At 41.3% G+C, this 14366-nt stretch overlaps 1 non-coding gene across 1 annotated transcript; it reads left to right on the forward strand.

Annotated features, from left to right (window-relative positions):
* The first annotated feature begins 1531 nt into the window (after nucleotides 1-1531).
* LOC131244859 (small nucleolar RNA R71) lies at nucleotides 1532-1638 on the forward strand. The gene has a single exon (XR_009170630.1). It is a non-coding gene; the product is annotated as a small nucleolar RNA R71 (small nucleolar RNA).
* The last annotated feature ends 12728 nt before the right edge of the window (nucleotides 1639-14366 follow it).

A 14366-nucleotide genomic window follows, 5' to 3' on the forward strand; every position in this document is an offset into this window, starting at 1 on the left:
ATTCCCGAAAGACATACTCATGACTCCATTCCTTCAATTAATGATTGTCTTTGAAGTGGTAAGGAATAAGTGACCAAGAATGACGAGAATCTGAGTGCTTATGTTACTGATGAGTTTCATATCCAAGACGATAGAATCTGTCAACCTGGACCCACACATTCTCAATTATCCCTCTCAGTACATGAACAGAATGATCAGCAAGTTGTAATGTGGTTAGGGTGGGTTTTAATTAACCCAAACCTAACTGTTTGTACACCAAGTAGGGAATCAGATTTACGCTCGCCCCTAAGTCAAGAAGTGCGTGCTCAATTTGGTAGTTCCCGATTATATAAGGTATGATTGGGCTACTAGGATCCTCGAATTTCTACGGCACATATTGCTTCAGGATGGCACTCACTTTCTCAGTCAAGAAGATTTTCTTTTGAACATTTTACTGTCATTTGTTTGTACATAAGTTTTTCAAGAATTTGACATATGAAGGTATTTGTTTTACGACATTGAGTAGAAGAATATTGACCTTCACTTGTTTCAACACCTCTAGAATATCCTGAAAGTTAGAGAGAGGTTTTGGTGCAACCAACCATTGGGGGAATGGAACAATCGGCTTCCCTTGAAGTTCCGGTTCTAATTCTTGTGGTGCATGACTAGATCCATCATTGTTGTCCTCTTCCGGTTCCTTAGGCTTTTCAGTCCTAACCGGAATGGTTTTGTCAACGGTCTTCCCACTCCTAAGAGTGGTGATAGATTTAGCTTGCTCCATCTGATTTAAAGAGTTTGGATCACTTATCTCATATTGTGGTTTAAGATTGAGGAGAGGTTGAGCGGGAAGCATCCCCTTTCCTCTAATTGTTAAGTGCGACTCTATTCTTTGAATAGATGACGTAAGTGATTCCAAAGCCGATCTGATTTCCTGGTTGAGTAGCTCTTGGTCTCGCATATGTTTTTGAATCGGATCCTCTTGAGGTTTCACTTGATTTGGAATTTGATTGAAGAAACCTTGAGTGGTAGCCGTTTGTCTATTCCTCCAACTTAAGTTTGGATGATGTCTCCAACTAGGATTGTATGTATTCGAGGTAGGTCCATTGAAAGGTCTTTGGTAATTGTTCACGGCATTGGATTCCTCATTCAGTAACCCTCGAAAGGCAGATATTGTTGGACAATTTTTAGTTGTGTGAATGTTACCATCACAATACCGCAAATAGTTTCATTAACCTTATCCTTCTTTAATTCCATGGCCTTGAATTTCCTTATGAGATTAGTCACTTTAGAATTGATATCAACGTCTTCTTTTAGGAGATACATTCCACCCCTCTCCTTTCCACCCCTCTCCTTAGATTGAGTCGGCCTAGACATGGTGCTTGATTTTGGGTATGTGTCCCATGATTGTGTATTTTCAGCAAGTCTATGCAAGTAGTCCCACACATCATCGATATTTTTATTCAGGAATTCTCCATTGCACATTGTCTCGACCAATTGGCACATGGAAGATGTTAGACCATCATAGAAAAAGTTCATTATGAGCCACGTTTCAAAACCATGTTGTGGGCATGAACTGACAAGATTCTTGAACCGCTCCCAACATTGGAAGAATGTTTCATCTTCTCTTTGGGCGAAATTCATGATCGACTTTCTAAGGGTGTTCATCTTATGGTATGGGAAAATTTTCTTTATAGACTCCCTTGTCATATCATTCCATGTGCCAGTAGATCTAGGACGTAGTGAATGCAACCACATCTTAGCTTTCTCTTTCAAAGAAAAGGGAAAGAGTTTCAGCCTGACCGTGTCCTCAGACATGTTTGGAAAATATAAAGTGGCTATGATCTCATCAAACTCTTTCAGGTGTAAATATGAATTTTCTTACTCAAGCCCATGAAATTTAGGATGGAGTTGGATCACCCCTAGCTTGATATTCATGTGTCCCATATTTTCAGAAAAAACTATACATGAGGGCGTGCTCACCCCCGCCGGTTGTAAGTAATCTCATAAAGTACGAAGCGGGGGTGCTTAATGCACCTCATTCTCATCCTGGACTTCCCCAACCCTAGGTGGAGGTAGTGCTTCAGGTTGATTTACAGCCATAACCTCCATTAACTCAGGGGATCTCAAGCGGTGTCTAGTCCTATGATGGACAGTTAACCCTTTAGCCAATCCTCCTTTAGTCAAGAGACATCGAGTGTTGTCACGAACCCGCTTAGGCATGAAACACTCGCAGCCCTCAATTCAGATTCTAAACATTCGATCATGAACTTCGCCCAAAGAGAAGATGAAATATTTTTCCAATGTTGGGAGCGGTTCAAGGATCTTGCCAGTTCATGCCCACAACATGGTTTTGAAACGTGACACATCATGAACTTTTTCTATGATGGTCTGACATATTCCATGCGCCAATTGGTCGAGACAATGAGCAATGGAGAATTCATGAATAAAAATGTTGATGATGTGTGGGACTATTTGGATAGATTTGCTGAAAACGCACAATCATGGGACACATACCCAAAATCAAGCACCATGTCTAGGCCGACTCAATGTAAGGAGAAGGGTGGAATGTATCTCCTGAAAGAGGACGATGATATCAATTCTAAAGTGACTAATCTCATAAGGAAATTTGAGGCCATAAAATTAAAGAAGGATAAGGTTAATGAAACTGTTTGTGGTATTTGTGATGGCAACATTCACACAACTGAAAATTATCCAACAATACCTGCCTTTCGAGGGTTGCTGAATGAGGAATCCAATGCCGTGAACAATTACCAAAGACCTTTCAATGGACCTACCTCCAATACATGCAATCCTAGTTGGAAAAATCATTTAAACTTCAGTTGGACGAATGGACAAACGGCTACCCCTCAAGGTTTCTTCAATCAAATTCCAAATCAAGTGAAACCTCAAGAGGATCCGGTTTAAAAACATATGCGAGACTAAGAGCTATTCAACTAGAAAATCAGATTGGCTTTGGGATCACTTACGTCATCTATTCAAAGAATAGAGTCACACTTAACAATTGGGGAAAGGGGATACTTCCTGCTCAACCTCTCCCTAATCCTAAACCGCAATATGAGATAAGTGATCCAAACTCTTCAAATTAGATGGATCAAGCTAAATCTATCACTACTCTTAGGAGTGGGAAGACTATTGACAAAACCATTCCGATTAGGGCTGAAAAGCCTAAGGAACCGGAAGAGGACAACGATGATAAACCTAGCACTGTTCCACAAGAATTGGAACCGGAACCTCAAGGGAAACCGATTGTTCCATTCCCCCAACGGTTGGTTGTACCAAAACCTCTCTCTAACTCTTAGGATATTCTAGAGGTGTTGAAACAAGTGAATGTCAATATTCCTCTACTTGATGCCGTAAAACAAATGCCTTCATATGCCAAATTCTTAAAAGACTTATGTATGATCAAAAGATGGTAAAATATTCAAAAGAAAATCTTCTTAACTGAGAAAGTAAGTGCCATCCTAAGGCAAGATTTGCCATTAACTATCGAATTGAGCACGCACTTCTTGACTTAAGGGCGAGCGTAAATCTGATTCCCTACTCGGTATACAAACAGTTAGGTTTGGGTGAATTAAAGCCCACCCTAACCACATTATAACTTGCTAATTGTTCTGTTCGTGTACTGAGAAGGATAATTGAGGATGTGTTAGTCCAGGTTGATAGATTCTACTATCCTGTAGATTTTATCATCCTAGATACGGAACCCATCAGTAACATGAGCACTCAGATTCCCGTCATTCTGGGTCACCCATTCCTTGCCACTTCAAACACAATCATTAATTGCAAGAATGGAGTCATGAGTATGTCTTTCAGGAATATGACATTGGAGTTGAACAACTTTTTCAATACAGGCAAACGGTTAGAGCATGATGACGATTTTCACGACATTTACATGATTGACTCTTTCATGGAAGATAGAATGCCTCTTACCTTATCCTCTGATCTTCTAGAAATGTGTCTGGCCCACTCCCATGATTTTAATGATGACATGATTAGGGAAATGTGCGCCATGCTTGATATTGCGCTAGTACTTGAAGTTAACCGGTAGAGGCTACAATTTGAAGAATTGCCCGAAACCAAAGAAGTTCTTGGCATCTAAGTCATACGTCCTTAAAGTCGTCGTCATAGGCATATATGTCATTAAGGCACTTGAACTGAAAAACCACACTGCTCATAATGACTAACAGAGTTACACGGTGACTTAGTGCATCGGTCACTTTGTTCTGCTGCACAGACTTATGTTTCAGCACAAGCATGAATTCCTGCAAAAACGAAACCCACCTAACATGCACACGAGTCACGTTAGCTTGGCTATTAATGAATTAAAGAACTTGATGGTCCATGTAAAGAATGAACTCCCTTTGAATCAAGTAATGTTGCCAATGTCGCAGTGCATGGACCACTGTGTACAATTCGAGCTCATATGTCAATCATTTTTTGTGTGCATCACTAAGCTTTTCACTGTAGAAGGCTACTAGCCAACCTTTTTGAGACAAGAATCCCCCAATCCCGACATATGAAGCATCACATTCAACTTTGAATAGTTTGTCGAAGTTGAGAAGTACCAGAACTGGGGTTGTAGACAACCTGTTTTTAATTTCGGCAAAGCTCATGTCGGCTCCATCAATCCCTTGAAATTGTCCCTTCTTCATGCAGTATGTAATTGGAGATATAATGATGCTAAAATTCTCCATGAACCAACGATAGCATGTCGCTAATCCATGAAAACTTCGTACCTCATGAATGTTCGTTGGGACTGACCATTCCCTGATGGCTTTTACCTTTTTCTCATCCACTCGAATGCCTGTAAATGTCATGACAAAGCCCAAAAAAACAGGTTATCAGTTAAAAAAGTTGCTCTTTTTAAAATTGAGATAGAACTTATGTCGTCCTAACTGTACATCAAGATGTCATCGAAATAAATCACAACGAACTGCCCAATGAATAACTTTAGAACTTGGTTCATCAACCTCATGAACGTACTAGGCGCGTTTGAAAGACCAAAGGGCATGACCATCCATTCATACTACCCTTCCTTGGTTTTAAAGGCCATTTTCACTCATCACCCGGTTGTATTCAAATATGATGGTAAACGCTCCTTAAATATAATTTAGAGAATAATTTTGCACTGTCAAGCATGACCAACATATCGTGCAGCCGTGGTATGAAAAACCTTTTTTTAATGGTGATTTTGTTGATGGCCCAGTTGTTGACACACATGCGCCAACTCTCATGTTTCCTATGAGTTAATAAATCTGGTACGATGCATGAGCTCATACTTTCTCGGATAAACACTTACGGATCAGTTCCTTCACTTGCCCCGGCATAATTTCGTACTCCTTCGAACTCATTCGATAGTGAGGACGATTGGGTAAGTTGGACCTAAGGACAAGGTCGATATAATGTTGGATATCTCGCATAAGAGGCAATCTATCAGGGAGGTTATCGGGCCAAATTTCTTTGAAATCATGCAACAAGGGATTTAGTCTTTTAGGGATGATGGTAGGCTTGAGTTCCTCCCCTTTTATAATTAATGCATATGCTTGTCATATTTCTTTGGATTCCTCCACGAAGTCCCGTATGGTTAAGAGAAAATGACCCTCCACTTTAGAAGTTTTGGGTGGCTCTTCTAGATCCATAGGGGCTAATATGGTTTTTCAGCCATCGTTGACGAAAATATACATGTTATCTCGCCCTTTGTGAGTGGTGTCACGATCAAATTGCCATAGTTAACCCAGTAGTATGTGACAGGCATCCATGTCAACTATACATTGCATACTACTTCATCTTTATAATATTTAGTAATTGAAAAACATATAGTGCATGTTCAGTTACCTTCATTTCACTGACCTTCTTAATCCAACCGATCGTATATGGGGAGGGATGACGTGCTGTCTATAATTATAACTTTTTCACTATGACCTTGGAGACGATGTTCTCGCTGCTCCCGCTATCAATGGTCAAGTCACGAACTTTTCAATTTACCGTATACCTAGTACAGAAGATGCAATGTCGTTATGGGTGTACTTCTTTCCTTGGCGTATATAATAGTCGTCTCATGACGAGCGACTCACCATGTCTCATCCGCCTCATCATTTGTGGCATGCTCTAGTTCCTCAATATCTGGGTCTTCATTGGCTTTTTCAGTGTTACCATTATTGATGATGAGGTTCGCCAGTTGTCACTGGGGACAAGTATTTGATAGGTGACTCGGTTAGCCACAACGATAACAATTGTTGGATCTTGGCCGAGCATAGGGGTTCGGGATCCTGCTCGGACTAGCAGCAGTCGATACGCCCCTTTGGGGCCTAGCTTGCCCTCTTCCCCGATCTCGGTTCATGGGTGTATGAGGTTGAGTGCATGCTCCTAAAAGTTCTTTCCCTTTGGGCTGTAGTGTTCCCTAGGGCAGACCTACCGTGGCGATCCTAGTTATAGGATGGGTCTGTGTGTTGGGACGTTTAAGCTGTGCTTTCGCTCAGGTAGAGCCAACTTCATTGCATCATTTATCGTCCAAACTGACTGCATCTGGACCGGATCATAGATCGCCATACATAATCCACCATTAAATTGGATGACTTATTACGATTCAATCTTAAACAAATCGTTACGAGTCGCCAAGCGGTAGAATTCTTCTGCATAATCTCTCACCAATTGACTACCCTGCCGACAACTTTGGTATTATTGGAATAGTTCTTGATCGTAGTCGCACATAACAACTTCTTCATTCACTGTCATGTGCGAATTGATGCTTTCGTCTGTCTCGTTCGTACGAGCTGTAGTTGCTTCTACTAACCTGGAGCTCCACCCTTCAACTTATAGGCCACATGTTTGACCATTTTCGCTTCAATGATTTCCATATAGTTGAAGAATCGCATAACTTCATAAAGCCAATCGAGGAAATCCTCAATATGAAGTTGGCCATTGAAGCTAAGAATATTGACCTTTATCCCGAACTCTCGATTTACTTGATCATAGCCTTGCCTGGGATATTGGAGGATCATGTCATCAACCTCCTCATCGCTGGATCGCCCTTCCTCAGGAACGACCCATTGGTTCACCACTGACACCATCTTATGATCACGACGATTACGAGTTCCAGTAATTGCTAGCGGAAGATTACCGCCAAGAACACGTAGTTGCGCTATGGCCTCCGTCATGTGATCGATGGAAACCTGCAACTCTTGTATGGCTTGTCGATTCTCTCGTTGTGCTGCTTCAAAAGATGTTAAAAGACTTCTACGGAGCACCGTCCATGGGATTGTTGCCCGACCCGTCGTTAGAAGCCATCGATCCGAGGAGGAAGCCCCGCTTGGATACCAAACTGATGCATGGAAGGACGTGTAGAGGTCAAGCACCATCTTCCTCAGGGGGATAATTATTCTAAATCCTCAAAACTTCTCTGAACTCCTCACAAAGATGCCTTTAATCCACGAGGAGAGGAAAAAAAAGAAAATAATTCTAATTAAATTTGTAATAATTTGATTGATGATGAAAAATATGCTTAAAACCTCTTAAATAATAACATAAACCTTAGGAAGAAGTTTCGGAATTAAACTATAACTAAAACTCTTAGAAATTGTGACTTACTATAAATGGTAAACTTTCTATTTACAAACGATCGTGATTTCTAATAGTGCGCATGGTTTTCGGCCAAAAATAGTAAGTGTCCTGTTTAGCTAAACCATGATGTTCCCCTAACTATTTTAAGCACTTTTCATGTTGTGCGTAACTCCTAAAGCCCAATGGATGAAGAGTTATACTCAAACTAAAACTTACTATAAATAGTAAAAATGAAATTAAAATAGGAATTCGACCGTCGATTTGATGGTATTTTGTAAATTTGGCAGGCGTAACCTAACATAAGATGGCTAAAGTAGATCTTCCTACCCCAAAATCATATATGGCAAGTCAAATAACTCATTCAGGTTTGCGAGATACATTCGTTTTAGTTTTTGACGGTCCGAATCACCTCCGTCTCTGATCGGGCCTTTTCTGGTCCATCTTGGCCATGAAATTTTCTATGAACTGCTCTACATCAGTCCCCTCCACTTTAAAAGAAGCTTCCTTAAGTTCTCTTCCTACTTCGATTCATGATACTCGGTCAGGTTCGCGATGTTGAAAGTACACGACATCTCCATGTCATCCGAAAGATCAACAACATACCCATTGTTATTAATCTTACAGAGGATAGGTACTGGCACAATCTTCTTGTTGTTCAATTTGTTGTATGTCCCGGTCGGAGAGTAGGTTACGGATAATTTCATGGCCAAGATGGACCAGAAAAGTCTTGATCAGACCATCAGAACCTAAAACGGACGTATCTCGCTAACCGGAATGAGTTATCTGACATGTCAGTTATGATTTTGGGGTAGGATGAGCTACTTTAGCCACCCTTTGCCGGTTTTTGCATGCCAAATTTGCAAAATACCATCAGATCGAAGGTCAAATTCCTATTTTAATTTCATTTTTACTAGTTATAATAAGTTTTAGTTTGAGCATAACTCTTCATTCGTTGGGCTTTAGGAGTTGTGCCCAACATGAAAAGTGCTTAGAATAGTTAGGTGAACATCATGGTTCGGACAAATAGGACACTTACTATTTTTGGCCTAAAACCATGTGACGTTTATAAATAGTAAGTTTACTATTTATAGTAAGTCACAATTTCTAGGAGTTTTAGTTATAGTTTAATTCCGAAACTTCTACCAATAGGGTTTATGTTATTATTTAAGAGGTTGTAAGCTTGTTTTTCACAATCAATCAAATTATTATGAATTTTATTAGCATTATTTTATATTTTCTATCTCATCATGGATTTGAGGCATCTATGTGAGGAGTTCAAAGAAGTTTCAAGGATTCAGAATAGTTATCCCCTTGAGGAAAATGGTGCTCGACCTCTACACGTCTTTTCCTACATCAGTTTGGTATTAGAGCAAGGCTTTCTCCTCGGATCGATGACTTCTAACGACGGGTTGGGCAATAATCCCATGGATGGTGCTCCATGGAATCGTCTTTTAACAGCTTTCTAAACAACTTTCGAAGCAGCACAGCGAGAGAATCGGTAAACCATGCAAGGGTTGCTGGCTTTCATTGATTGCATGACAGAGGCCATAAGGCAACTTCGTGTTCCGGGTGGTAATCCGCCACCAGTAATTATTGGAACTCGTAATCTTCCTGATCGCGGGATGGTGCTAGTGGTGAACCAACGGGTCATTCCTGAGGAAGGGGGATCCAGTGATGATGAGGTTGTTAACATGATCCTCCAATATCCCAGGCAAGGTGGTGATCGAGTAGATCGAGAGTTCAGAATGAAGGTTGATATTCTTAGCTTCAATGACCAACTTCACATTGAGGATTTCCTCGATTGACTTTCTAAAGTTGAGAAATTCTTCGAATATATGGAAATACTTGAAGTGAAAAAGGTCAAACTTGTGGCCAACAAGTTGAAGGGTGGAACTTCAGCTTGGTGCGAGCAACTACAACTATTCCAATGATACCAAAATTATCATCAAGGTAGTCAGTCGATGAGAGATTACACAGAACAATTCTATTGCTTGGTGGCTCGTAACGATTTGGTTGAGACTAAATCACAGTAAGTCGCCCGATTCAACGGTAGATTGTGTATGACGATCTAAGATCGGGTCCATATGTAGTTTGTTTGGACGATGAATGATGTAATTAAGTTGGCTACCTGAGTGGAAGCATAGCTTGAACGTCCCGACACACAGACCCATCCTACAACTAGGCTCGCCATGACAGGTCTGCCCTAGGGAGCTCCACAACCCAGAGTGAGAACCTGTAGGAGCGCGCTCTCAACCTCCTACACATGAACCGAGATCAGGGTAGTAGGCAAGGTAGGCCCCAATAGGGTGTATTCTCTACTGCTGATTCGAGTAAGATCCTGAACACCTATGCTTGGCTAAGACCCGACAATTGCTATCGTTGTGGCCAACTAGGTCACCTATTAAATACTTGTTCCCAACGATAAGTGGAGAACCTCGTCATCAATGATGGTAACGCTGAAAACTTCAATGAAGGCCTAAATATTGAGGAACCGGAGCATGCCACATAAGACGAGATGGATGAGACAAGTTGGGTTCAGTAGGATCATGGTGAGTCACTCATCATAAGGTGACTATTGTATATGCAAATGAAAGAAGTTCACCCACATCAACATAACATCTTCCGAACTAGGTGTATAGTCACTCGAAAAGTTTGTCACATGATCATTGATAGTGGGAGTAGTGAGTACATCATCTCCAAGGTCATGGTGGAAAAGGTGCAATTATATATAGAGCATCATCCCTCCCCATATATGATCGGTTGGATTAAGAATGTTAGCAAAACGAAGGTAACTAAACAATGCACTATATTTTTTTTAATTGGTAAATATTATAAAGATGAAATAGTATGCGATGTAGTTGACATGGAGGCCCGTCACATATTACTCAGTCGACTATGGCAATCCGATCGTGACACCACTCATAAAAGGCGAGATAACGTGTATATTTTCATCAACGATGGCTGAAAACCCCTTGTAGTCCCTATGGATCTAGAAGTCTCACAAAACTTTTAAAGTTGAGGTCCATTTTCTCTTAACCCTGCGGGACTTTGTGGAAGAATCTAAAGAAATATGACATGCCTATGCATTAATTGTAAAAGGGTAGGAACTCGAGTCTACCATCATCCCTAAAATACTAAAGCGCTTGTTGCATGAATTCAAAGAAATTTGGCCCGATGACCTTCTCGATGGACTGTTTCCCATGCGAGATATCCAACACCATATTGACCATGTCCCTGGGTCCATCTTACCTAATCGTCCTCACTATCGGATGAGTCCAAAGGAGTGTGAAATTTTCAGGGGCAAGTGAAGGAATAGATTCGTAAGGGTCTTATTTGAGAAAGCATGGGCCCGTGCACTGTATCGGCTCTATTGACTCCTAAGAAAGATGGGAGTTGGCGCATGTGTGTTGATAGTTATGTCATCAACAAAATCATCATAAAATAGAGGTTTCACATACCGCGACTGGGCGATATGTTGGACATGCTTAAGGGTGTAAAATTATTCTTTAAATTTGATATAAGGAGCAGCTACCATTATATTCGAATACGGTGGGGTGATGATGCAGGACATTAAAATTAACTATGATAAGCAAGATCTCAGGCTTTAGATCAAACTAATTCAGAAACATTCACATAAAATTTCCATTTCCCACACAGAAGTTCAAACATTCAAGCAAGGGAAATCTGTGCGGGTCCCGGCGGGTCCCGGCCTATACATGTTAGGGCTGGATCAATAAAAATTATGAGCCAAACGATACTCAAAAGGAAGTAAAAGTCATCCACACATACACAAAAATCTATCCATAATCTAAGGGATTCACCAGTTTCAGTTCAGAGAACCTGGCGACAGTCCAGCATGCGGACAACGGGCCAGGCCTAACGCACATGCGCAGTGGCCTGGTCGCACGTGCGAGTGAGCCCCTATTCTGAGAACTGACTTCTAGGTTCTGGTCAGCCAAGGGAGGACTCCAAAACTCTGAATTTTTAGGCCGATCCGACATGCAGTCTGTGCATGGTGCTCCGCCGAAGTTTCAGTTCTCTTATAGTGCCAGATTCTGAAATTCTGCTATAGAGATAAGAATGCTGCAATAAAGAACGGATTCGAAGTATAGATGATTTTAAGAGATGAGAAGTAGGTATGGTAGAGGATGGGGGTGAGTTAGGATAGATGTGGCTTCGCACCACGGTAGTCAGCCATTCGATGAAGGGAGGGTTTTGCACCCAATTAGATTTTCATAACTTAAGAACTCAGAGGAGTAAAAAAATACAAATTTTTTTATATTAATCTTCAATGAGAATAAAAAAACCTACAAGGGGTGCTTATTTATAAGAAAACCTTATACCTCAAAACTCGGGCCATGTTGCGTTACTTAGCGATGAAGTAATAAAAAATAATAACTAATTAAAGTAATCTAAACTGTCTATGATATTCTAAATAACAATAATAAGCAAAACCTAAAATAGGAGTTTAATTAGACTAGTGGGCCATGATCATGAGAACCCATGATGGGGTTTACAAGACTATCGAGCCCACTCTAATGAACCAAAACTCATTCTTCTAACTAGGAGGCCCTCCGTGGGCGTTGTGATTGAGCTAGATCGACAGTGGGGCCCTCCTCCTTGCGTACGTGCATAAGGGGGCAACGTGCATACGCGTGTGCGCGTGATGTCCCCATCAACTCTTTCCGGCAGCGAAGATTTCACCACTGGCGAAATAAAACTCCTGAACTACTCCAGGATGTCAGGATCAAGTCTCTGAAGCTTCTCCTCAGTGAGCCACGTGCTGTCTGAAGCTGAGCGTGACTTCCATTTAACCAGGTACTTTTGAAACCTGTCGTCCGTCGTTGATACTATCTAATTGTCCAGAATATCCTCTATTTTCTCTCTGGGTGTGTGAAGGTTAGGTATAGGAGGTAGAAGCTGTGAAAAAAAGTTAGAAAGAGGCCATGTATTAAGGGACAGATCTGGGGAATCAGGATGGGTGGGCGAAGGGTCGGACAAAGTATCAGTAGTCCCTTAAAAAGTAAATAGATCCTCTACATTGAATGTGAAACTAATTCCCATGGAAGGTGGAAGATCTACTACATACGCATTGAGACCGTTTTGTTTTTGAAGGTTCAACGCTACGCGCGTGTAACTTATGAATATCCCCCTGAGGATAGCGTTTGGGCCTAATGCGGGCCATCACAGAGTCCCCTATATTGAATTCCTTCAAACGTTTATGCTGGTCTGTAGAAAATTTGCAATGTTCATTACTAGTAGTGATCTTTCACCTAATTTCTTGATGCAATGAATGAATGTGATGTGCAAAGGACTCTGCAGACTCTGATGGCCTATGGGACAATGACATAGGGACAAGATCAATAGGCTTCCTAGGCTTATAACCAGTAATGACTTCAAAAGGACTTAGACCTGTGGACCTATTGACAGAACTATTGAACGCAAACTCGGCTACAGGTAGTACGACGTCCCATGTCCTAGTGTGCTCCCCCACTAAACATCTGAGCAAACTCCTTAGCCTCCTATTGACCACCTCAGTCTGACCATCAGTCTGAGGGTGGTAAGCAAAAGAAAATTGGAGTCTAGTATTCATCATGTGTTATAGTGTCTTCCAAAAGTAACTCATGAATCGCACATCATGGTCAGACAATATGGTTTTTAGTAACCCATGCGGTTTGACGACCTCATTAAAGAACAACTTCGCAACATGAGATGGGTCGGAGGTCTTAGAACAAGAAATGAAGTGGGCCATTTTAGAAAAATGATCCACAACAACAAATATAGAATCGTGTTTTTGAATAGTCTTGGGGAGTCCAAGCACGAAATCTATACTGATGTGCTGCCAAGGGATAAATGAAACTGGCAAAGGTGTGTATAATCCTGTATTTTATTTCTTTTGCTTTGCCAGTTGACAAGTACGACACTGTCCTATAATTTTGGTCAATCTCGCTTGAGGCCTGGCCAATGAAACCTATCCTCCACTAGGGCAATGGTCTTGTCTCGGCCGAAATGACCCACGACCCCTCCTGAATGTAACTCCCAGACAAGAAAATCACGGAGGGAGGTGCGTGGTATGCATAAGTGGTTACTCTTAAATAAATATTCATATAAAATCAAGTACTCCCTGCTAGCTCCTGACGGACTCTCTAACAATGACGCGTACAAAACTCCAAAATTAGGACTAATCTTCTTTAATGCGCTCGAGGCCCGTGACTTCGACACTCATGAAATTGAGTAGTTGATGGGGACATCACACGCACACGCGCACGCACGCCGCCCCTTATGCATATACACAAGGAGAAGGAGGGCCCCACTGTCGATCTGGCTCGATGGCAACATCCAAGGAAGGCCCCCTAGTTAGAAGACTGAGTTTTGGTTTGTTGGAGTGGGCCCGATAGTCAAGTAAATCCCATCATGAGATCTCATGATCGTGGCCCACTAGTTTGATTAATCTCATATTTTAAGTTTTGCTTATTAATGTTATTTAGGGTATCATAGATGGTTTAGATTTCGTTGATTAATTTTTATTTTTGTTTACTTCATCGCCAAGTAATAAGTTACGCACATGGCATGAGGGTATAGGGTTTTCCTATAAATAGGCACCCCTTGTAGTTTTTTTCTCATTGAAGCTTAATAAGAATTTTATATTTTTCTACTCCTTTGAGTTCTTGAGTTATGGAAATCCAATTGGGTGCGAAGCCCTCCCTTCATCGAAGGGCTAACTACCGTAGTGCGAAGCCATGTCGATCCTGATTCGCCCCCATCCTCTACCATCTCTATTTCTCATCTCCTATCACCATTCGCGC

The sequence above is a fragment of the Magnolia sinica genome, chromosome 4 (assembly GCF_029962835.1).
Source record: "Magnolia sinica isolate HGM2019 chromosome 4, MsV1, whole genome shotgun sequence".
Lineage (NCBI taxonomy): Eukaryota > Viridiplantae > Streptophyta > Magnoliopsida > Magnoliales > Magnoliaceae > Magnolia > Magnolia sinica.